Genomic DNA, 22935 nt, shown 5'->3' on the forward strand with positions numbered 1-22935 from the left:
TTGGCTTTAGCACAGGCATTATATTTGTAGCGGTAACGATGACATATTTTATATACACATGGTAGGTCCAAACGTAATGCACAAAGGCTAGTATTTATAAAAGCATAGACCCAATTTTGGAGGATGAAGCTATTATTTATTAGCTCCAATGGTACACTTCGGCAATACATGATTTAAATACCGACATCAAGATGGAGACACTCACACTAGGGGAATATTGTACCTAATGCTTGTGTCTTGTTCTTGTGCTTTTTGTTTTTGTGTGTTCTCAAGCTTTTATTCTATGGTGATTTCATCTCATAGAATTTCTTTATCAAATCTCCAACTCTTTAGAACAATGTCCTAGTGTTACACCTTATTTTGAGAGCCCATGACATTTTGGTCATCATTGCTATTTATTAAATACTTTCTTATTGCTATGACATTTTTAAATACTATTTAAATTACTTTATCTAAAAAATTAAAAAATGTAGTATTAAACTTGTTTTTTTCTTTAATTATCTTATCTCAAAATATTTTAAAAATATGACGAACATCAATGTTTTAGATTAGTTTACATTGCCTTTAAATCACTTCTTCAATGCACGGCCTTGTCTTCATTTTGGTAAAGGAATTATGCTTTTTTTTAATTCCTATCCTTTTTTTGTCCATGAGTCTCTACCATGGATTGATTGGTATCAAAATGGTCAAAATGGTAGGACCATTTGCACATGCACAAGATATGTAGAAGAATATAAGTGTAGGAAAAGTAAACACAACACATGTAAAACGATAAAGGTCTAGGTAGTGTGGTCAAATAGTCTACGCCTTTGAACACTTGTACCACAAATATATCAAAATGGTCAAAATGGTAGGACCATTTGCACATGCACAAGATATGTAGAAGAATATAAGTGTAGGCAAAGTAAACACAACACGTGTAAAACGATACAGGTCTAGGTAGTGTGGTCAAATAGTCTACGCCTTTGAACACTTGTACCACAAATTCTAGGGGTAGCTAAAATATTCATACTATTTTGAAATCAAGACCTTTCTTTTATGTCACTATAACTCTGGACATTCCCTTGATTTTGGACAAAGGTGCATACCCAGATTTTGATTCTAAGATAGTAGGCTCTCACCCAAATGTTTAGCCTACACCTTCTAAGATAAAAGGCAACTCTCTTACCCAAATATTGAATACCGACATCTTCTAAAGTAGAAGGCTCATAACCTGGTGGAAGCTTAAAAAAAAACAAGGAAAATTTGATGGTCAAGCCGAAATCTCTCAAATTTATAATTATAATTAGAAATTTTAATAGTATTCTTTAAATTCATGAAATTATTTGAGTTTTTTTCCATTTAGAAAGCAATACAGTGCAAGGCCTTTTTTAGAAGGTACATTCTTGAAAATCGAGCCCTTATTTTGGAAATAAAAAACACCCTTGGAAATGTAATGTTGAGAAGCTTTCTATGTGATGCTTCATTCATGCATGGCTTTTCCTCCCATTCAAACTTGAATGTTCTCGGTCATCGTCACGCAATAGTTTACATGTTAAGAACAATCAAAATTTTAGATGGGGACACTTTAGAATCTGAAACCCGAAGACTTCCTTTGAAAGGCTTATTTTAACATTATATGTTTTGGAAAAGGACATATACAACACTATTTCTCTCCCAAAATTATGCCTTTCTTTCAAAGGACAGTGTTTATTTAGATAAGTCCCACCTCGAATGCAATGCAATTTGCAACCTTCACATTCTAGCTCTGTTAAAAGTTTCAAAAAAATGATTGAAATTCCAACATGGTCCCTTTGACTTTGGTAGCATGTTGTCCTATAAACAAACTCCTCCAAATAATGAGGTGGGCTGAACTAATGCTAGGGAAAAAAAAACCCAAGCCAATGAGAAAAAACACAAGTTGGAGTACAATCGGTTTTCCCTATTCAAAAGCTCATTAATAACCCGTTTCTATAACTAAAACCCTATAAATTTTATGGGTTTTTTCCCTCAAATTTCACCCAGTGCAAAATACACCAAAGGATGGTTGGTTTCTCTTTCTATTCATAAATTTTAAAAATCGCGAATTAACTAAAGGCACATATGCAAGTGTACCTTGAAACCTGTACATAGGAAAATTTGAAGGTGCAAGTGGGCCTCGAAACATGTACACACACCACCACATATATATCATTTACAACATATTGCACCAAGCAACCAATGGGTTTCAAAGTGTGATAATGTTGATCACCAACAATTATATTTTCATTTGTATATTATTTCTACAAATTCATTTTTATTAACACCAAATGTCTTGTAGACATTTGCATATTTCTAAAAATTACTTTTTATTGACACCAAATGCCTTTTAGACATTAACCAATCAACAATAATATTGTGAGTTTAGCAATGGATCGAAGATAATCTGATAAAACAATATTATTGTCTTTTATTTTCCCTCAATTTATAATATATTTTAAGCGAGCTATATTACAATTCAACCCAATAAAACTAATAATTCATTAGTTAAGAAAAACTTACATATCAACCAATAAAACTTATATTACAACTATTCTAGTTAACCTTCTTGATCATTGGCTCGACATTTATCTATTTTTTTGTGTGCTATAGCAGCTAGCAGTGCCACTACAACCTCATTGTATTACAAGGAAGTTGAAGACAATATTCTAGCTCATGTTGAAGATGATCTTAAAAAGATACTTATTATGTGATCATTCAATTTTTGATATTGTGATCAATCGTAGATGCTCCAAACTTGATCATTGACTTGCTATTGTAATTAGTAGCTTTTTTAGTGCTAGAAGAAAACCTTTTATGCAACCTTCTATCATCTATAATGTTTATGATGTTTCAAATTAATCTAAAAGTAAAGGAGTTGACGAGCTTATTTTTTCCACATTAAAAGACATTCCACTTGAGTACTTTTTCTTTCTTTAGACCAATTTGTCATGGTGGGGTGAAACCCTTAAATGCTTTTTGTTCTTTGGTCGATTCCATTGTTAGGGTGTTTACTTCACCAATTTTGCTATTATATGTATAAGTGGACTAAAGAAAAAACATAGGTGCTTCTTTTATATTGAGTTAACGGATTTTTATAATATGCCTACTATATCTTCATGATGAGGAATTTGGATTTTTTAATCCCTTATTTGACAAAACATAGGTGGCACAACATAGTGGAGAGGAGATGTAAGAATGGATTGACACAATTAAAGGGATGTTTTGCTCAATGAGCCTTGGGGAGATATCTGTTTTTGCATATGACACTGCTTGGGCTGCCTTGGTGCCTTCCTTGAATGATTCAAGGTTTCCTCAATTCCCAAAGAAACTCGATTGGATTATCAAAAACCAACTTCTTGATGGTTCTTGGGGATATAAAGAACTCTTCCTTACCTAGTATGATAGAAAGTTTTAGCACACTTGCTTGCTTCTTAGTGGCTTTGAAAACATGGAACATGGGCCATGATAACATCCAAAGAGGTAAGTTTTTAGCATCACAAGATTTATGAGTTATGAGATCACTATATAATCAAATACCATATATGTCAAAACTAACATGCTACATGATTTATAATTATCAAGTTGCTCAGCCCTTTACTAATGTTACCCAAGATTATAGTAATTATTTTTATTTTCTTGCCATGATTTTATTTTCATATGCCCTCTTCTAATGCTACTTCATGTTAAGACATGCTTTATTGAAGGTCCTTTGCTACTTGTGTTCTTAAGGTGTGGAGTACGTATATAAACATTTAACCAAAACAGAAGCAAATGTGGAGGATCAAATGCCCATTGGATTTGAGGTCATCTTTCTTGCCATATTGGATGCTGCAAGTGTTAACCCATTCCTAGGGTTAACAAGAACTACCACCATTATCTTACATCAAGGAGTCAAGGGAGATACACCAAAGGGTCATGCATTCAAGATATAAAGTAATGGTGTCCAGAGCTACAGCTTGGACAAGAGCCCGTAATGGTCTAATGGAATACTTAGGGCGATTCTCGCATCAAGAGCGTGTGGCAGCATGTAGGATGAAGTCCCAAGTGATGTACTTTATGGATATATTATGAGAGTAGTAATTGTAATTGCATTAGCCCTCTTATAAGCCTAAAGTGCCCAACCGACCACAGTTTAAGTGAGTGTGAACACTTATGGCCATTTGCATAAGTGAATATCTCTCATAATACAACATACTCTCCCATTGTGCAATTGATTCTTGCTCTTGCTAATCTCTCTCCATAATGCATGCTAGTGAGTGTGTGTGAGTGGAGTGAGGTGAGAGGAGGGACAAGTACCAGTAGTACAATGCAGCAGTGTGACAATGCTTGCGGGAGGCACGATGGAATTGCTTCTCAAGGAGTTGAAGAGCTTCGAGACCTCAATGGTTATGAGCTTGGCCATTGGAAAGATCCGCATGACAGTTGCAGTTCACCAGGTATTCTCTTGTTGGGGGGCTAGGGTGAGCTATAATAGCAAGAGATCTAGGCCTAGATCTTCCTTACGATTCACCCCCCATAGTGATAAAAGCTAGGGTAGACCTCGAAAAGAATATCAAAAGGTATATTTTCTTTACATCATATTGGATTTGAGGTCGTCTTTCCTATAATATTGGATGCTGCAAGAGATCTAGGGTGTAGATCTTCCTTACGATTCACCCATGGTGATAAAAACTAGGGTAGACCTCGAAAAGAATATCAAAAGGTATATTTTCTTTATATCATATACTCTTACTTATTATAATAGTTTCAAATCTTTAAAATGAGTGTAAATGGAGTGCTTTATATTTTTGTTAAGTTAAATGAACATTAAACATTAACAAAAACACCCCTGTTTGCAGGCTCGTATCTCTTAAACCGTGAATCTGATGAAGGCGCTCTAGTGCTCATTGAAAAGCTAACATTGTGCTCTTCAAATTCGGTCTTGGCCATCCGAAGTCAAAATTGATCGTTTTGGCTTCCAACTATCAGCCTCAAAATTCGACCCACAAATTGAGGCAAAAAACAACACAAAAAGCTCAAAAAATTACAAAAAACAGCACAAAAACGACTGTGGACCAGATTTGAGCTACTTTATGAGGGTTTAAACGATAGTCATGAACGACTCAGAGAGACAAAGTTGTATTCCAAAAATACTGTGACTCTCTCACACATACTTTTTTCTAATTCCTTTTGGAACACCCTGAAAAACGTGCTGTGAAACAAGGAAAAATTTCCCAGAAGTTTTTTTCATCTTGAGACAGTGATGGAAAATAGGTTTTAGGACCTCCTCTTTCATCTGGGAAGTTATTAGTATGCACTTTTCCCAGAAAAATATCTCAGGTCGTTCAGGTGCATGTAGCGTCTAAGCTAATTAGGGCCCCAAATAGACACTCGTTTGACCCAACGAGGAGTATGCCAGGCCTCTTGAGGCTGTAATGGGTTGTGAGAAAATATAAAAAGCAAAAAAAAAACACGTGCTTTCTCATTAAGGAGAAATTAACAGCATCAAGCATGGTAACGATAGAGGGACTACTTGGGCTGACACCCTCACTAAACCCAATGGCTGACATCTTCGAGCCATTAAGATCTATGCCCCTACTATAACTCCCAATACCATTGGCCATGCCTACAACAAGCATGTCATCGGGTTTTACGCTCCTTGTCACTTCAATCCCGCCACGATTTGGTCCTTTACCTAACATTTCAACCAATCTTATAGGAACCAACCCTTGGATGCCCACACCTTAGATATACTGACTAGTCTAAGAAGGGGGGTTTCCCAATGAATCAATGAGTCTACCCACAAAAGCACTCATATACGGTCTTAGTGACTCATACAAAAATACGACCATACAGATTTCCACAATTATGGGCAAATACAACACAACAACTGATCCTGTTCAATTCATTCAAATGTTTGAACAGAGATGTGAAGCCTTTGGAAATCCAAATTTCCCCACCAAGGTACATGCGTTGAACCTATGCTTAGAGGGCAAGGCTAGTCAATGGTTCATCACATTGATGCCGGTGATCAAGACCAACTTCAAAACCTTGAAAATAGCCTTTATCCATGGTTTTTCAAGACAAGGTGATTGGTGGAGTGCAGCAAATGAACTCTATTCAATTAAGTGTGTAAACCAAACGAAACCATTAGACTATATCCTTTGGATAAAACTCTTGGACTCATGATGTGAGTCATGGGAAAAATTAAACGATTCTCAATTGAAGAGATGTTTCATGATGGGCTTAAAGAATAACAGCTTACACAACTTGATCATTGTATCCAACCCAAAAACATTCAATCAATGTTGTAAAGAAGCACTACATTTAGAACAAAACCTTCTAAACCCAAGAAAAACAAGGGACAACAAACTATCGAAACTAAAGTTGAATTAAAGGATAGGGAAAAGGAGCATGTGAAGGACATAAACTCAAAAGAGCCAAAAGCTACACATGATGCAGAAGCATCCACCTCAAAGGCCACCACACAAACCACAAAACCCATATGTGTGACACAGGATACAAAAGCCCAAAAGAGAATTTGATCTCGTCGCATGGGCGAACATAAAGAAAACCTGATGATCCAAAGAAAGTCAGAAGATAAAACAAGTTCTAGTACATCACTTATAGTGAGGATGAAACAAGTTCTGATTCGTCTCACTAAGTGCACTTAATAGACCAATCAAGAAACTAGAACCCACCCAACCACCCCAAATTGAAAATCATGATCATATGACATATGTGGAATGCAAAAAGCAAGCTCAGGAGAGCATGCTTAGCATGGTCAAGTGTCTTCCAGGATCATCGGTTGTGATTGAGCCTAATAATGTCAATCATAAAAAGCTACCAAAATACAAAACCCAGAGGAAACAATACCTACCCCAGAAGTGCCAAAGTACCACCTTGGTTTCCATGGCAATAAAAAGATGAAGGTATCCATTAGTCACAAAATGGATACAAGGTAAAACTGGGTATCATTCACTTCTTTGAATGCATGGTTGAGTGTCTGAGCATGAAGAGAAATATAGGGTATCAATCTTGCACACATATGGTCAAAAAGGTTCACGCCGTGAACTGGTCTTAAAAGCTTCACACCCATGAACTGGTCCAAAATGCTTCACGCCGTGAAACGGTTACTTTTTTGGACCAATCGTAGGAAGACATGTGGCATTCTTCATTAAGGCAATCGCCTAGTCCAACGGCTATGCCATAAAATTGAAATTCCTTCCTTTTTTGTCATTTTGCAAATCATGTGCACAATGCAACAATCAAGCCCTTCCTTGCGTCGCCTTCCTCCTCAATTCTTCGAGTACAAATCGACACATACAAGTTGAGGTGGGAGATTGGGGCTTTCCTTTGTGTTTTCTTTTCTTTCATGTGTTCAAATCATTAATTTGTAATCATTGAATGCCTTTGTTGAGCAATGTCTTTGCTTGTCAAACAATGTCTTTGATTGTCAAAACAATGTCATAACCCCATCAATTTCCCCTTGTGATCATCCTTGCTGCATGAACCCTGCTCTACGATTCAATCAAATCATGCATTCATCAAATTTATCAAAAACCAAACCTAAATGATTCACAGCCAAAATACTTGCTAAATCACAGTTGGAGGCAAAAACCTACTAGATCACGACAATAGCCAAAAACCTGCAAACTCACGGAATTAACCTTCATGGGTTTATCCCATCTCATGTAACTAAAACTCACAGAATTCCAACTCACGAAACTAATTCTCAATGCGATTACCCTTCACGGCCTACACTTCCATGGCCTTAACACCTGCACTTTCACGGTACTTCACCCAATCATGAGAATTGGACCCGTCATATCACAACTTATATACCCCGTTAATTGCTTACACCACTAACACTTCCCATCACAATTAACCTTGTTACCATCAAAAAAGAAAAAAGAAAAAGGAAAAAAAGAGAAAAAGAGAAAAAGAGAAAAAGAGAAAAAGCGACAAAAACAAGGCATGGCATATGCCCCACCAGCTGATCTTTTTCTCCATGTATAAATGTCGACCTCAGCAACATCCGACTCGAAAAGAGACCCCCGTGGTCACACAAGCCAGTGCAACGAGATCCCTAGTGAGCCAAAAGAAAAGACCAACATGATGCTCGAAGATGAGCTCCCTGGGTCAATATGCCCAAGGATTCCATGGCGCTATAATCAACAAATAAATCCACACGGTGCATGGAAAGGTGGCTTTACAATACCATAGCTCGAAGTGCCTCCAGATTCTACAAGATGCAAAAGTTAAAGACAAGCTGGAGAAGGTGGCTCGGGTGGATGGCATAGATTCTCCCCCAAAACATAGACACATAACTATGTGCAAAGTATATAAAGACGTACGACAAATCCACCAAGAGGGGGACAGTGACTAAAGCAGATGGCACCATGGAGCAAGTGTTAATCATAGAGGATTTGATACGTGAGACCCTACAGCTCCCACCACCAGTAAAAATACATACACATGCCTTTGACAAGATGCGCCTAGATGAAATGCTAAAGAAGAGCTTGTACAACTCTAATGGAGCCGAATACGAGAATATCAGGGATGAAGTCGTAGAATAGGCATGCAGGGCGATGTCTCTAATAATGCAAGTGAAGCCAGTGGACAGGTATATCCGGTGTCTGATAGTGGTGAAACTTTGCGAGTGGAGGGGTAGGAGCCCCCATGGACCCAGTTGCAAAGTGGTTCCACCATCAAACATCGTATGATAATGATGCCCCACCCAAACCCACTATTTTTTGCACAGGGAACCCCTTTGGGCATTATGCGAAAAATAGCTGGTGGTGGCAACACACCGTCCCGCCCATCTGGTGTCCGATCCTGGTGAAACTTTATGAATGGAGAGGTAGGAGCCCCATGGACCTACTCCCAAAGTTATCGGATATCGTATAAAAATGATGCCCCACCCAAACTCGCTATTTCTTGCATAGGGGACCCCTTGGGCACTATGCAAAAAAATAGTGGGCAGCAACACACCATCCCGCCCATCAGGTGTCCTATGGTGGTGAAAATTTACAAGTGGAGGGGTAGTAGCCCCATGGACCCGCTCGCAAAGTTTCACCACAAACTAACACTATATGACAACGATGCCCCACCCAAACTTGCTATTTTTTGCATAGGGGACCCTATGGGCACTATGCAGAAAAAGCAGGTGTGGCAACACACTGTCCCACCCATCCGACATCTGATTGTGGTAAAACTTTGCAAGAGGAGGGGTAATATCCCTATGGACCCACTAGCAAAGTTTCAATACCATCAGACACCATATGATAATGATGCCCCACCCAAACTTGGTATTTTTGCACAGGGGACCCCTGGGCACTATGCGAAAAGATTGCGGGTGGTGTCCAACCCATTCGACGTATGATGGTGGTGGAACTTTATGAGCAGAGGGATAGGAGTCCCACGGACTTGCTTGAAAAATTTTACTACCATCGGACATTGTATGATAATGATACCCCACCCAAACCTGCTATTTTTTGCATAGGGGACCCCTTGGGTGCGTGACAACATTGCGTCCTACCCATCCAGGGTCTGATCGTTTAGTGAAAATTTATGGAAAGATATGTAGGTGCCACATGGACCCAATCACAGAGTTTCACCACCATCGAACACCATATGATAATGATGCGCCACCCAAACCCACTATTGTTTGCATAGTAGACCCTTTGGGCACTATGCAAAAAATAGCAAGTTGCAACACACCGTTCCGCCCATTCGAAATCATTTGATGGTGGTGAACCTATGCAAGAGGAGAGGTAGGAGCCCTCTGGAACCACTTGCAAAGTTTTACCACCATGGAATACCATATGATAATGATGCCCAACCCAAACTTGCTATTTTTTGCATTCGGAACCCCTTGGGCACTATGCGAAAAATAGCATGTGGCAACCCCATGGATGTGCTTGCAAAGTTTCACCACCACTAAGCACCGTATGATAATGGTGCCCCACCCAAACCCGCTATTTATTACATAGGGAAACCCTTGGACACTATCTGAAAAAATAGCGGGTGTGGCAACACAACATCTTGCCCCTCGACGTCCGATGGTGGTGAAACTTTTCGATCAGAGGGGTAGGATCCCCATTGACTTGCTCGCAAAGATTCACCACCATTGGGAACCGTATGATAATGATGCCCCACCCAAACCCGCTATTTTTTGCATAGGGGACCCCTTGGACACTGTGGAAAAAATAGCGGGTGGTACCAGACCCTCCCACTTCGGGTGGTGGTGAAACTTTCCAAGTGGAGAGGTAGCAGTCCCATGGACACGCTTGAAAAGTTTCACCACCATCGGACATCGTATGATAATGATGCCCCACCCAAACTCACTATTCATTGCATAGGGGACCCCTTGGGCACCATGCAAAAAAATAGCAGGTTGCAACACATCGTCCCGCCATTTGGTATGTGATGGTGGTGAAACTTTGCGAGTGGAGGGATAGCAATCCCATGGACTCGCTGCTGTGAAAAGTGTCACCACCATCGACACTGTATAACAATGATGCCCCACCCAAACCCGCTATCCATCGTCCAATGGTGGTGAAAATTTTAAAGCGGAGGGGTAGTAGCCCTATGGACCCGCGCGCAAAGTTTCACCACCATCGGATACGGTATGATAATGATGCCTGTAAGATTCCTCCCTCCGGCTTTTGAGGTGTGCAGGTGTAAGAACCTCCCCTTCTGATCTTATAATTATTCCCCTCTCTGAAATAAAAGAAAGATCTTGTTTTACCCTACTTTGGCCTAGAGAGAGAAAATATCTAGAGGGAGGTAATTCAAAATTGAGATATTTTTAGATATAAAAATCCTCCTAGTGTCTAAAATGGTTTCCCCTGAAATAGATATTCAAAAAGAAATTTCCAATGTGCAATTGGAATAAATTGAAATCAAGTAAAAAGGACCTTAGCCTAAGGGTCTAGATTTTTTAAAATTTTTGAATTAAGGTTCCTATGGACCAATTAGATTGATCCAAATGTAGGGAGGAGATAAATGGAAGAATAAAAGAAAATCCCCCAAAAATGTGTAAATGCTCACATAACATGAAGAGTTGACTAAGGACAAGGTTATTAGTTAAAAAAGAAGAGATATTTAGAAGAAATGATGCATTTTTGACACTTTAGTGTGGGGAATTCCCCTCATTAAGGAGGCACCTAATTCACATGTGTGGTTGAGTTTTAAACTCACAAATAATGAGATATTTTCATCCCTCCTCTCTCGTGCTTCAACTAGATCCAAAAAGTAAGCTAAACTGACCTAAAAATGGTCAAAAATTGACCAAACTAATCTCGAAAATTCTAGAATCAGTTTGCTTGGTTAGAGGCTCACTTTTTCCTATAAATGAAGCCTCCCCCTTTGTAAATGGTTAGTAGTGTTTTATGCACTGCTACTCTACTCCTCCCCAGAGCCAAAAACAGTGAATTCATTGATAATTCATTTGTTTTTGACCATTTCTTCTTCAAAAGAATTGGTGGCCACTCTTGTTGTTTGCAAACAAGAGTAGATCCCTCAAACCATCAAGCCAAAGGAAATCTCACAAAACTCCTAGTAAGTTAGAAATTCTACTTTTTCTTATTCTATTTTATGGTTTTCTGATTTTTGCTTTCTTTAAAATGAAAATGGATGTTATGACTTGCTGGAAAGGATTTCCCCCTTCTCTTCATTATTGAATTCAGCCTTTCTTTATCCTAGATGTGTAATCAAATTGATGGAATTAAACTTTTCATATTGTTTACTCTTAATAAAGTGGAAATTGATTAGATTAGAATGATTTAAATCATCTTGGATAATTTCTAGTAAATTTTAGAGTGAAAATTTTAAAAAATGGTTAGCCATACAAAGGAGGTTATGGCAAAATTTTCTTAAATTTGGTGAAATAAGTTTTATCTTTTTATTATTCAAAAGAGTAATCCCCACCGCTTGTGTATTCTAAAAGTGTTATTTTTATTCCATGCATAGAAAAAGGCATATTAGAAATATTTTTATTATAAAAGTGTTATTTTCATTAGAATTAATTTCTATGCATAGAAAGATGCATATTGGGAATATTTTGATTATAAAAGTGTTACTTTCATCAAAATTTATTTTTATGCATAAATAGATGCATAAAAGAATTTTTTCATTATAAAAGTGTTACTTTCATCAAAATTTATTTGTATGCATAAATAGATGCATAAAAGAATTTTTTATTATAAAAGTGTTACTTTCATTAAAACTGAATTTATGCATAAATAGATGCATAAAAGAATTTTTTATTATATAAGTGTTACTTTCATCAAATTTTGATTAATTTTGATTTTATGCATAGAAAGATGCATAAAGAATTTATTTTTATTCCAAAAGTGTTATTCTCATCAATTTTGATTTTATGCATAGAAAGATGCATAAAGAAATTTATTTTTATTCCAAAAGTGTTATTCTCATCAATTTTGATTTTATGCATAGAAAGATGCATAAAGAATTTTTGTTATTCCAAAAGTGTTATTCTCATCAATTTTGATTTTATGCATAGAAAGATGCATAAAGAAATTTATTTTTATTTCAAAAGAGTTACTCTCATTAATTTTGATTTTATGCATAGAAAGATGCATAAATAAATTTATTTTTATTTCAAAAGAGTTATTCTCATCAAAATTGAGTTTATGCAATGAAAGATGCATAAAAGATTTATTTTTATTTCGAAAGTGTTATTCTCCTTAAAATTGAATTTATGCATAAATAGATGCATATATGGATTTTTATAAAAGTGTTATTTCCCACTGAAGTTGTTCTTATGCATAAATAGATGCGTAAAGAATCTTTATATCAAAAATAAGAATTCTCTTACATTCTATAAATAGATGTGATGAGATGGGATGCAAATCAGATAGATGGGAAAGAATGGATGGATAGGAGTGACGAGAATGTGAGGTGAATAGATGTGAGGAGATGTAATGCGAATCAGATAGATGGGAATGAATGGATGGATGGATGTGAGGAGAATAGAAGTGATGAGAATGAGTGGTAAATAGATGTGATGAGATGTGATGTGAATTAGATAAATGTGAATGAGTAGATGAGATGTGATGTCATGTGAATCAGGATGTAAATGAATGATATAAGATGTGAATGAATGTGTTAGTATGTGAATCGGGATGTGAATGAATGATATAGGATGTGAATAAATGTGTTAGCATGTGAATCGGGATGTGAATGAATGATATAGGATGTGAATGAATGTGTTAGCATGTGAATCGGGATGTGAATGAATGATATAGGATGTGAATGAATGTGTTAGCATGTGAATCGAGATGTGAATGAATGATATAGGATATGAATGAATGTGATAGCATGTGAATTGGGATGTGAATGAATGATATAGGATGTGAATGAATGTGATAGCATGTGAATTGGGATGTGAATGAATGATATAGGATGTGAATGAATGTGATGTGATGTGAATGAATGATAAGGGACGTGAACGAATGTGTTAGCATGTGAATCGGGATGTGAATGAATGAGATGTGATGTGAAATGGATGTGATAAGATGCGATGTAAACTCGATAGATGTTAATGTATGTGAAGTGATGAGATGTATGGGTAGATGCAAGTGGATGAGATCTGATAAGGATAAATGAGAAAATAAGTGATGAGATAGAAAAAGATGTGATTAGATGAGAATGGGAATACTTATGAAATGAATGTGGATTGATGTGTGGATAATGTGGATTAACGTGAATGGATGTATGGATGATATGGGTTGATATGTGGATAATGTGGATTGACGTGAATGGATGTATGGATGATGTGGATTGATGTGTGGATAATGTGGATGGATGTTTGAATGATGTGGATTGATGTGGATAGATGTATGGAAGATGTGGATGGATGTGTGGATAATGTGGATTGATGTGGATGGATGTATGGATGATGTGGATTGATGTGGATGGATGTATGGATGATGTGGATTGATGTGTGGATGATGCAATTAGATGTAATTTGATATGGGAATGATGTGATGTGATAGGGATCGATGAAGAAAAACATTGTGGGAAGATGAGAAAAGATGGGGACTAATGTGAAAGGATGTGGAGTGTGATGAGAAAAGATGGAAATATTTTTAGAACTATATTTGTATGTGAAATCTGTTTTTAAATGACTGTTTTATGTCAAGAATGCTGGGGAAGTATTTTGACCATCTTGTGAATGACTGCTGAGATGGAGAGTCAATGGAGGACGTCTCGCGCAGCAAGGTCCGCCGAGGTCTTGACTAATGGTGAGCTTCCAGTACAGTGGATGAGGGACCAAGGAAGCGGCCTATGAGTGAAGCGCTAAGTGACCTGCGAAGGATCCTAGAGAGTGCTGACCATACGGTGCTCGGGCTCTTGGTCACCGAAGATACCCACACATACGTCCGGGAAGATATTGGAACAAGGAGTAAGAGTTGTTTTCTGAATTCGGGCATGGATCTGGTTGATTGACCTTGCTGGTCCTCAACGGATGAGTCCATGGCTCTTTTATATGGATGTGTTGGTTGATCTTGCTGATCTTCAACGAAGACTCCATTTTTGTTAAAGTGAATACTTGTCGGTTTACTATGAGCTAGGAACTATCGAAAAGGCCCCTGAGAGTGGACAGGGGGTGAGCGTTCTGGTTGCCAATGATGCCATAAGTACACCGATGAAGGAATGTTTGGAAATAAGGATTCAATTGGATAATTAGAGGATTATGATCAGTGACACTATGGTTTCATTAAATGATTGTTTGGAAGACTGTTGAATCTGTGAAAAAGGCAATTTCATATTGGGTGTGTAAGTGGTGTGACTAGTTTTAAGTTTGCATGAATATCCGGCTAGGGGGCCTGGGAACTCTTTTCCCTCGTACCCCGGACAATCTAACCAAATTCTTAATTGGATCCCATCACTACAGTGGTTGTGCGGTTGGCTAACCCATGGGACTCTAGATGAGATTAGGCTGGACTGATGGATCCCTAAATTGAGACTCAATTCTGTTCAGGTTCGATAGATAAATCTCGGACAAAAATTGTTCTATGGAAAAGAATCAACGGCTGTGCCTCTCAATGAGGAAAAAAGCATTGGTCTCTATGATCCAAGTACAATCTTTCCTTGATCTGACTATGGGACTTACGGGTTCGATCAGATCAGTTTAGTTAGTTAAGGCTTTTGACTACATTAGAGAAAAGTTATACTGGAGGAATCGCCCGTGCTTTCCGAGGGAAGTTTTTTCGTTCGGTCTTGGAAGAACCGATGGATTAGTCTCTTGTCCGGATATCCTTGGGCAAGGCCTCGAGTGTGGGACCCTGCCCCATGCAAGAAGTGATACTTCTGCTGCAAGCACCCGTGAATTTGTTGCGCGGTGGGGATAGGGACCTCACAATGCCCCACCCAAACCTCGTATTTTTGCATAGGGGAGGCCATGGCGCGCTATGCAAAACAATAGCAGGTGGCAACACTCCGTCCAAAACATTTGACCCCGCCTGATGGTGGTGACACAATGCAAGCGAAGGGTTGGGAGCCCCACGGACCCGCTCAAAAAAATTTGACCACCATCGGACACTGTATGATAATGATGCCTCATCCAAACCCGCTATTTTTTACATAGGAGACCCATTGGGCACTATGCGAAAAATAGGGAATGGCAAAACACAATTGGTGAAACTTTATGAAAAGAGGTGTAGTAGCCCCATGGACCCATTCGCAAAGTTTCACCACCATCGGATATCGTATGATAATGATGCCCACCCAAACCAACTATGGTTTGCATAGGGGATCCCTTGGGCACTATGCGAAAAAATAGTGGGTGGCAACACACCGTCCCGCCAATCCAATGTCTGATGGGGAACCTCTGCAAAAGGAGAGAGGTAGGAGCCAGGTGGACCACTTGCAAAGTTTCATGACCATTAGATACCATATGATAATGATGCCCCACCCAAACCCGCTATTTTTTGCATTTAGAACCCCTTGGGCGCTATGCAAAAAATAGCGGGTGGCAACACACCGTCCCGCCCATTTGGCCTCAGATGGTGGTGAAAGTTTGCAAGTAGAGGGGTAGCAGCTCCATGGATCTACTCGCAACATTTCACTACCATCGAGCATCGTTTGATAACGATGCCCCACCCAAACCTGCTATTTGTTGCATAGGGGACCCCTTGGGCACTATGCAAAAAAATAGCGGGTGGCAACACACCGTCCTGCCCATCCGGCATCCGATAGTGCTGAAACTTTCTGAGCAGAGGGGTAGGATACCCATTGACTCACTCGCAAAGATTCACCACCATTGGACACCGTATGATAATGATGCCCTACCCAAACCCGCTATTTTTTGCATAGGGGACCCCTTGGGCACTATGCGAAAAATAGCGGGTATAAACACACCCTCGCATCCCCGATGGTGGTGAAATTTTTCCAATGGAGGGGTAGCAACCCCATGGAAATGCTTGCAAAGTCTCACCCCCACTATCATACACCGTATGATAATGATGGCCCATCTAACCTGCTTTTTTGCATTTGAAACCCCTTGGGCACTATGCAAAAAAATAGTGGGTGGCAACACACCCTCCCGCTCGATAGTGGTGGTGAACCTTTGGGAGCCAAGGGGTAGGATTCCCATAGAACTTCTTGCAAAGTTTCACCACCATCAGACACCGTATGATAATGATGTCCCACCCAAACCCACTATTTTTTGCATAGGGGACCAGGGATTTCATTAACGTCTTCACAATTTCGTGATCACGTTAACAAAACCTATTGTTAACATATTAAAACTTGTGATCACATTGTATATTCACATGACCTGAGCAATGACCTGCCAGAACCCACTAGTCTCGTAACACCTCCGGGCTTTTATCTTTCCCGGCGGGCCCGCCGGGAAAAATAAAAGCCCAGCGGGCCCGCCGGAAAAAATAAAGAATACCGGCGGGGTACTATTCTGTATATAAACACCGCCCGACACCCATCGTACAACTTTTGGGGAGATAGTCCTTGTTTTGGGGGCGTGATATCTCTCCTCAAAGTACTTGTAGAGCTCTCGAGTTGCTAGAAGTGTCTTGTTGGGAAGAACGTCCTTATCTTAGGGGCTGTCGTCTTTCCTTGTAGGCACTCCTAAGGCTATTGAGCCACTCGTCCTTAGTTCTTTGAACTGGGGGGCAGGGTGTGGTTCGTAGCTAATACTTGCGGAGATTTAGGGACAAATTTGGAGTCATTCAGCTTTGCATTTGAGCCACGCACGTAATCTACCTCATTCTGCTTTATGAATGGTTTGATGGAGCCAAGAGTCCTGCTTAGGGGCTTGTATTGGTTCTTGATACTTGATATAGTTTAGAGTAGACAAGGGTCTATTGTCCTATACTAGAGTATTGGGCAAGCATAGATCTTTGATTTTCTTTGTGAATGTTAGAGAAGGTCTATTGTCCTATACTAGAGTATTGGGCAAGCATAGATCTTTGATTGTGTAAAGTATCCTTAATTGGGTACAAAAGACATCCTTCATTGGGGGTGCAATGTGCATGATAGTTTCGAAGTAGTTTTGTAGTAAGACCTTGCAAGATAGTTTGAAGTAGTTTTGTGTTATGTGATGATCTTTTGTATTTGTCAAGATAGTTTCGAAGTACTTTGTCTGCTAATGTATGTTTTGTAATACGTGAGTGATTTGTTGTTTTTTCATTTGTGTATTCATTGTTATATGCTTGGTTGAATAGGTTATTTGTTGAGATGGAGGACAATGTTGGATCCAGTGATACCTCCAATAGAGTCCAAATTTCAAATAGCAGGAAAAAAAAGGCACCTGGGATAGAGTGGCAATATGCAATTAACGTTGGTGATCGATTCATAGATTGGGAGTGTAAGCTATGCCATGCAGTAAAATCAGGTGGGGCGCCTCGACTAAGAGAACACTTTTTAGGCGGACCGAAGAAAAAGTCATGTACCCACCCCTCTGCACCTATAGTGGCCAAACGCATAAGAGAAGAAATTCAAAAGAAAGATTCAAGAAAACATGACACTCCTACCGTTAATGTATCAAGCCAAACGCATAAGAGAAGAAACGCATAAGAGAAGAAATTCAAAAGAAAGATTCAAGAAAACATGACACTCCTACCGTTAATGTATCAAGGCAGCAAGAACACTGTTGTTCTAATCATCAAACTCCCGCTACATCGCCTACTTGTACCCCGAACGACAATGTGCAACCAGAAAGTAATCTACCCAGTGCATCTTCCTACAAGCGAAACTTTGACGTAGGAAATATACCCATGCGTCAAACTTCATTGCAAGAAAGCCTACGTCAAGGTCGACTCGATGATGCACAACTCGTCCTTGCTGAAACGATTTACTTTTCTAGGAGTGCTATGATGATGGTGGACAGTGAGCATTGGAAGAGAGCATGGAAGAAAATTGGTGAGTTTGGACCAGGGTTTTCACCGCCTACGTACCATGCTATGCGAAATGATCTATTAGAGAAATGTTATGCGCAAGTAAAAGAACGCGTACAAAGAATAATTCTTAGCAATATAGAGCTTTCTGGATGTAGTATAGTAAGTGATGGATGGTCTAATGTGCAAAGAAAACCATTAATTAATATAATGGTTATTTCACCTAGAGGTGAGACTTTCATCCGTGCCGTGGATTCAGCTGGTTCAATCAAAACTGGGGCTTACATTGCTCAAGTTATTAGCTCTGTGATAGAGGAAGAGGGTGCCAAAAATGTAGTCCAAGTCATCATGGACAATTCAAAAAATTGTAAAAATGCATCCAAAATCCTACAGCGACAATATCCACATATTTTTCCGGTAGGTTGTAATACTCATAGTTTGAATCTTGTATTAAAAGATTGGTATAAATTTGATGATACCAAATGGTTTGCCTCAATCGTCGACACTGCTCGCCAGCTTGTGAAATTCATGCTCAAGAGACAAAGAGTGTTAGATATTTTTCGACCTCGCATGTCATTTATGTTAAAGCTTCCAGTGGAGACTAGGTTTTGCACTCACTTTTACACTTTTGAGTCTCTTCTTAGAAATAAAGATGCAGTTTGCGAAACATTTACATGCATGGCATTTCATGACTGGGAGAACACTCAACTTGAAAAAGTGAAAGAGAAAATCAAAGTCTTGAAGGGAGCGCTTATGAGAAGAAGTTGGTGGAACAGTGTGATGGATGCATACCATGTAATGATGCCTGTTATGTATGCTGTATGAAGTCTTGATCAAAGAGCGCCTAATCTCGAAAAAGCATGGATGCAATGGTGGACTGTCCAGCAGAGTTTGGAGTGTCCTGAGAAATTAGAGCATTCAGTGGTGGAAAAGCAATGGCGTGTACCATTCTCCAGTAGACAAAGAAAAGTTTTATTGAAGTACTTTCATGCTAGATGGATTGGAGCGCATTCACCACTACACAGTGCTGCTTACATGTTAGATCCTGAATATTGGAATATGGATTTGATGTCCAACGTTGAGGTGGTGCAAGATTTTTATAAAGTGGTAAACACTTTCTATAATAATGATGATGATCATGTACAGTGCATAAAGGAGATGACCTCATTTCGATTGAAAGAGGGTTTATTTTCCAACTCCCTTGTTCAACAAATGGCTAAAGAGCAACCTGCATGGAAGTGGTGGATGATGAATGGTGGTGAGCATTATGCTTTATTGCGCAACCTTGCGATGAAGGTTCTAAGTCAGTGCTCTTCAAACTCAGGCTCAGAAAGAAACTGGAGCATGTACAAATATATTCACAGTACTATTCGCAATCGACTTCTTGGCAGATCGAGCAGATAAACTTGTTTACATGTATTGCAATGAAAAGATCTTGCAAGACATTGAAAGCGAAGAGTATGAAGAAGATATGCCCAGATGGATGTACAATTGTGATGATGTAGTAGACGAGAACTTTGATGTTGGACGCACGTTGTGCACCACCCTTGAGATAGAAGACAATTTAGACATTGACTTAGATGAGCTTAATTTAGCAGACGAGAGAGTAAACGGTGAAAGAATTTTGGAGCAAGATACTGACATAGAGGAAGAAGTCACTTCATTAATTTCATAAAAAGTACTTGTACAAATGATCGTATTTGGAGAAATTATCAATACAAAAGTAAGATTTGTTTTTCTTAGCTTTCATCTTGAAATAAATTACGAATTGCACTAGGAGTTGCATCTAAAGGTCCTGGTGGTTTATATTCGCTAGCCATGCCGAACACTGTATAAATACCTTGATTTATTGGGACACTGCACAATGCACATGTGGAAGTATTTTGCATTTGCCTCACTAAACATATAAAGTGGTAGTAGTGTCCACAGGGTAGTATATACTGGCCGCTCCACCCATCGAATACTTTGTAACATACAGGACATCGGGGTGGAGGAACTAGTAGCCTCAGCAGAAACTCCCACAAGATCAGGATGTATCAAAAAATGAGAGATGTGGTTTCCTTGGCGCACAGGAGCAATACGTGAAGAGATGCTCTGCACATCTTGGCTGATCTTTGTTAGCTGCTCTTGAATCCCTCTATTGGCCGGGGGAGGAGTTGTCGCTTGAGTTAATCGGTCAGCTTCTTTCTCCTTCTCTGCTAGCTGTGCCCCTAAGCTTTCTTTGACCTTGTTTAACTCCAATCCAGCGCCCTCCACCACGAGAGCAAGTTCTTCCCTTGTGAATGTCACTGTCTCTTCACGTATGTCGTGGGTGTTGACAGTGGCCTCTCTGGAGGCGAAGTCCACTGGAGTTTCTAGGATAAATTGAGCATATAGCATCTTAGCAAAATAGAGTGAAGCGTCGTCGTTATGGAGAGGATGACCGTACACCTCCAAGAAAATGCGCTCGGCATTAGTTTTGATATCATTGTGAGTGCAACGTGAAATCTTCCATCTTCCCTTCTTAATCTCGCCATCAGGACATGGCCATATTTCTTTTATCATCTCTGTGGTTACGCGTTTGTTTATGTCTTTCCATTGGGCATAAGTTGGATTTGTCCATTTCGACAACCTGCATGCTGTTCTTGTAGCTTTGCGGGCTATCAGGTCATGTGCAAGGGCCTTCATTCGCTCATATGCCTTCTTGGCTAACTCCTGATGCTCGTTCGCTTGCGCCTTTGCCATATCTGTAAGAACATAAATGACTTTAGGATTTTAATGAACTGTAAAGATCAACGTAAGATAAATTGACCATTACTCTCAAAATCTTAAAGTTAAACACCACGAGAGGAGATATGTATTGCAAAGACTCGATAAGAAATATCCACTTGACTCCAAAAATACTTCAAACAATGCACGCACATCAAATTTTGAAGAGAAAACATAAACTTAAACACCACAAGAGGAGAGAGATATTGCAAAGACTCAATGAGATAATATTTCAAACAATGGACACATTAAATTTTGAAGAGAAACAAAATGCCATTCCTGAAACTTAATCTCTTGATACTGTATCATTACAAAGTTGGGGTGAATGACACCGATAGCTCTACAAGAGGACGTTGTGCCCTCGTTGGGTCAGTATTTAGTGATCTAAAAAATTCAACTACTTGCAAAATTGATTTTCGCTCATCGCGATTAGGAAGAAACATCCAATTTTTGACTCTATGAATAATAGTATCCATGGTAACTTTGTCATAGGAACTATTATCCATCCACAACTCTTGTACTTTCTGCCAAAAGTCATATAAAGTTTGTAATAAATATCCCAAGGCAAAAACATCAGATGCAGGAGTGTGCATCTGCCAAAAATGGATCATAAAGCTCTGGGGCTATCCACGGCCGTTTATTTCGCTGTCTGTCTGCGTAGGAGACTGCCTGTGCCACCTTCTCAGGATTCTTGTCTACTTCAAATATAAAATTGAGAGACACCTGTTTTTTGGGCGCTCTCAGCAGTAACCCCCAATCGATAATACCTATGCGTGGCTTCAACTCTTTTGTAAAATCCAACACTACATTGAATGGATGTAGGTCGGTATGTACAATTCCTGCTAGATGTGCTGCCGCTAGGCCTTCCACTAGGGCATGCATAATATGTGGCATGGTTATTACTATTTGTTTTATTTTAGAAAGTTCTAGATGACTTAAAGGAATATTATCAAGCGGGGGTTGTCTCCATTCCTAATCCAAACGAAAAATTGCTCTGGTGAACTCACTGAATCTGAAGGGAACCTTCAGAAGAGTATCACCAAGAGCGCCGCCATTATAGTACGGGAAAATAGTGATCCAAGGAGCTTCTTTTGTAAAGGTAATACACCGGACAATCGATGGATGTAGCACTTGCATACCCTGCTCTGCCTGGAAGCTCTCGAACTTGGCGCTGCCTTCTCCTTTGTAGTGCTTCCCACAAAAAGTAATATGCTCCGGTAAAAATGATATACCTTTAACTGTATACTCTTTTACTGTGCCAAAAACACCGGAGCCTATTGTTCGCCCTTCAAACAGAGCCTCGTGCGGGATGCCAATGAGATGTGTGCACATAGAATTGTAGATGGTACGATTAATGACACCGGTACCACTTGCATCTGCCTGACTGGACGTTTCAGCGAAGTCCTGGGCAATGCGCACTCTTTTGGGGAGGGACTCTACATCCAACGCCTTCATGCGCTTGCTCTTGGCTCTTTGCTCGCTCCATACAACGTCCCATAACTGTAGACGTTGCATATTGGCTTCAGGCGGGGCAGCATCTCTAAGATCACTGCATGCTACATGCATGCTCCCCAAAATGGTTCGTGTTATGTGTTGATGGTTGAAATCTGCTATCTTCTGTCTATCAAGCAACTCAGCGTTGCCTCCGCTTTGAAGCCGACGCTGTGCATTTTCCCATATCTGGTCTATTAGATCTCGCATGAGTATCTCAGACTCATTGATCTTTTTGACGACATCATCAGCACATTGTGACACTGTGATGACTGCTTCAATGCGAATTGCTCGTAGAACGATTTTACGCTCTTCGGAGGAAAGCATGTTG

General features: G+C 39.4%; 1 pseudogene; it reads left to right on the plus strand.

Moving 5' to 3' along the window:
- Positions 1-3187: 3187 nt before the first annotated feature.
- The window catches only part of LOC147626320 (ent-kaurene synthase CPS/KS, chloroplastic-like), a 40426-nt pseudogene continuing 20678 nt past the window's right edge, over positions 3188-22935 (plus strand).

This window comes from Cibotium barometz, chromosome 22 (assembly GCF_041138505.1).
Source record: "Cibotium barometz isolate CiBa-2024 chromosome 22, ASM4113850v1, whole genome shotgun sequence".
NCBI classification, from domain to species: domain Eukaryota; kingdom Viridiplantae; phylum Streptophyta; class Polypodiopsida; order Cyatheales; family Cibotiaceae; genus Cibotium; species Cibotium barometz.